We start from the raw sequence: 4,125 nt of genomic DNA, 5'->3' as shown, positions 1-4,125 counted from the left end.
GGGATCCAAACAAGAACCCAGAAGATCATTCAGTTGATTTCTGCTGAAGGCAGTTCACGTCATGACTTCAGTTATGGGCAATTTCAGAGCAAGGTGAGTCAAACTTATTACTAAGATGGTCTGTGGAAGGACTGAAGAGTCACTTAATCTATCTTTGAGGGCAGTATAGGCCTTCGTCCCTTCTCATGAAATGCTGTGAGAGCCTTTTGGTCATTTCCAGTGGAAACCAAAGGTCATGAGATTCGAAGACTTGGTGAAGTATCCTCGGATTCATAATGGAGGATGCCCCAAACCTGATAAATTAAAAGGATCATGACACTCTTTTCCCCTATCCTTTGAACCTTTTCTCGCTTTGATTCAGCTCAGGCATTTAAACAGATGTGACAGGGTTTCTAAAGGTGTAAATGTCTAACTTTATTCTTTTTAATGATGTGTGTCATCTAAATAGCAATGCTATCAATAGGGGATGTGTTTCTGTTTTTTTTTTTTTTTTTTCCTCATCTGCTCTCAAATGCCTTTTATATGTAAAAATATTTATATAGTGTTTCAAGTCTGCAGCATTCAGCACAGACATGCTCTTTTGAGCTCTCCCTTTTGGTAATATATTTAACTCAAAAGAAATCCTAGGCATATTGGGGGCAGATAGTAGGTACAAATCTGACCAAAAAGCTAATGAGCTCTCCTGTGATTATCATGGAGGACAGTGACTCATTAAATCTCTTTTTCTGGGCAAGTCCACAAAGGGAGAAGGAATGATCTCAAATGAAGGCCTGAGAACCTAATGCAGTCAGATTTATGGGTTTCTGTATAAGCAGCCACATGATAATCAGTGCAAATAGTGAAATGTTGTAATGAGGTAACTCTGAAATATTTAATTGCTGACTTTATTAAAATTTTTAGTAGTTTCGTCATTTTCTGTTAGGAATTAGCCCCACAGCAGGGAGGGTGCTGAAACCAAGTGGGGTTGTCTCTTGGGTGGATTCAATACAAGCTCTTGTTCCCCACCTGGAATCTCTCTCTATATATTAACATTATCATAGATATTCAAGTCCGTGCTGAATAAGGGGTCAGAATGGTTAGAATCCACGAAACCTTCTCCTTTTAGTTCCAAAGAATATGAGAATCTGCTTAGAATTAATTCTGTCCCAGCTTCCTCAGAGTGAATCATCTTTTATTCTAAGGGTTTTCCATTGCTAAGAAGAAATTTTTCCAAAAAAGTTCAAGCCATAAGTAAGATGAAGAAGAGACTGCAATTTTTTTTCACAACTTAACTTCCTTTCAAGTATCCATCTTAACCTTTCCACCATTTCTTTTATATCTCATTCCTCATTGTTAAGTCCTGGTAGCTTTCTAACTCAGTTCAGTTCAGTCGCTCAGTCATGTCCGACTCTTTGCGACCCCATGAACCGCAGCACGCCAGGCCTCTCTGTCCATCACCAACTCTCAGAGTCCACCCAAACCCATGTCCATTGAGTCGGTGATGCCATCCAACAATCTCATCCTCTGCTGTTCCCTTCTCCTCCTGCCCTCAACCTTTCCCAGCATCAGGGTCTTTTCAAATGAGTCATCTCTTCACATCAGGTGGCCAAAGTATTGGAGTTTCAGCTTCAACATCAGTCCTTCCAATGAACACCCAGGACTGATCTCCTTTAGGATGGACTGGTTGGATCTCCTTGCAGTCCAAGGGACTCTCAAGAGTCTTCTCCAACACCACAATTCAAAAGCATCAATTCTTCAGCACTCAGCTTTCTTTATAGTCCAACTCTCACATCCATACGTGACCACTGGAAAAACCATAACCTTGACTAGACAGACCTTTGTTGACAAAGTAATGTCTCTGCTTTTGAATGTGCTATCTAGGTTGGTCATAACTTTCCTTCCAAGGAGTAAGCATCTTTTAATTTCATGGCTGCAATCACCATCTGCAGTAATTTTGGAGCCCAGAAAAATAAAGTCAGCCACTGTTTCTCCATCTATTTGCTATGAAGTGATGGGACCAGATGCCATGATCTTCGTTTTCTGAATGTTGAGCTTTAAGCCAACTTTTTCACTCTCCTCTTTCACTTTCATCAAGAGGCCCTTTAGTTCTTCACTTTCTGCCATAAGGGTGGTGTCATCTGCATATCTGAGGTTATTGATATTGCAAGTTAGTTAAATAGCTTAAGGCATTGTTCTTCTCAGGGACTCATAGACGCAAATAAATGAATTTCTAGTGCTAGATTTCAGATGTTATAGCAAGTTGGATGAGGCTGTGATATTTAGTATGTCTGAAATCACACCCATTCTTTAGGCTAGCTTTGTTGTTTCATCATCCCATGTGTTGGGTTGGCCAAGGAGTTTATTCAGATTTTTCCCATAACATCTTACAGGAAAACCCAAACACACTTTTTGGCCAGTCAACCCAATACATAAATACTTGAATACTTATGAGAGGAATCGCTGGTCGCCTTGGTGATGGTCGACTGAACAGGGCTGTGTGGTGCCTGTTGCCATATGACCAGTTACTACCTCATCACATAACCTTGTTTGAGAACATCATCCTAAAAGCAGGAAAGATCACTCTCAGCTTCATATTCTTCTGTAACCTTTTTATTTCTAGATTTTATTTCATCAGCTTCTAGACTTGCAGCTAAGACTTGTGCTCTCTGTCACCACAGCTGTGAAGAGAAGGATCACCTACAGGTATGATTTATTTCTAAAGGGCCACAGGCAGGATTCCTAATGAAGAAATCATTCCAGACAGCCTTTTCATAGCAAAGATGGGTTTGCCAATGTGAAATGTCAAGATGATTTAGATTAATTCAGGTCCCAACTCATGTTCACAGTAAGCATCCAATATTTGAGACTATTCATCTTTTAAGGTCACAGATATCTAAGATAATATATTGGGGTAGACCCTGCCCAAAAAAGGGGGCTTGGGGTATGAGATCTCAATTCAGATTGTGAAGTGAGTGAAAGTATCATATTTTCTTGATTCAAAAGTGCACTTTTTTTCTTATAGTTTGTAAAATCACCTCAGAGTTCATAAATATGCTTAATGTGGTATTTGTTATTTTCTCCCCAAATATCTGTTACTAAATCTTATAAGCAACATTTCCTTAGAATTTGCGAAATATCTTGCATTCTCTCTAGGCTGGAAGGTCTTATTCACAACTTGTGTGCATTTGAAACCACCACAGCCAACTCTCTTCTACACTGATGAGAGGAAGGCCAGGCAACTGTTTAAAAACAAACCAAGGCATTCAGGTGGCAGAAAACACAGCTTAACTATGATCAATGGCTAAACTGACTCAAAGGTGGGGCAAAGCTCTCAAGGTCAAGTTGTAGGTATTGTGGGGAAACCTAACCCGAGGTCCCATAGCAGATAGAATGTGAAGGATGAATCCAATATTGGAGCCCAGGACATAGAATGTGCAAGTTCAGAGCGATGCAGGTTTCAGAGGCTGGAAGCACCAACTGATATATATATATATACACACACATATATATATATATACACATATATATATACTTATATATACTTTTTCCAAGTATATATATATACATATATATATTATATATACTTGGAAAAAGTTTTGAAAGGGTACATCCCTAAATGTTCACAGTTGGGAATTTGGTGTTGGTGGAAAGAAATTTAAGCATTCTTACTTTTACATTTGACACTTTTGTTGCTAAAATATTACATAGTAAGTATATAATTTTTTAATTGAAGGAGATATAAAAATTACTAAAGAGAAAAAATATATCCCAGAGATTTAAAAAAAAAAAGGACAACTGTTTGCAGCTTTTAAGCTACAGGCCTGGCAAATCCAGAATAATTTGTTTAGACAGCAGTTGGCACCTGCTCTGCTTCTGTATGCCCAGAGCACAATGCTGTGTCTCTCGGGGCTGCCTCTGACAAAACGGGGCCCCAGATGGTCTCCTATGGAGACAGTGGGGTCAAGACCCCTCCTTGAGTGATTTCCTGGGCAGTTTGAAGGAGACAACCTAGTTATAGACTGCAGAGGTTACTGGCTCAAGAGCTCCCCAGGAGGGGCTTCTGGCTGGGGTTCCCCTTCTTTGCGCCCGGACGGGTGTATGATTTGTTCCATGCTGATGAGAGAGGGGAGGCTCAGCTGCCCTGTT

Source organism: Oryx dammah, unplaced genomic scaffold, assembly GCF_014754425.2.
Source record: "Oryx dammah isolate SB20612 unplaced genomic scaffold, SCBI_Odam_1.1 HiC_scaffold_26, whole genome shotgun sequence".
Classification (NCBI taxonomy): domain Eukaryota; kingdom Metazoa; phylum Chordata; class Mammalia; order Artiodactyla; family Bovidae; genus Oryx; species Oryx dammah.
The sequence above is the reverse complement of the archived record's forward strand: the minus strand, read 5'-3'. Positions refer to the sequence as shown.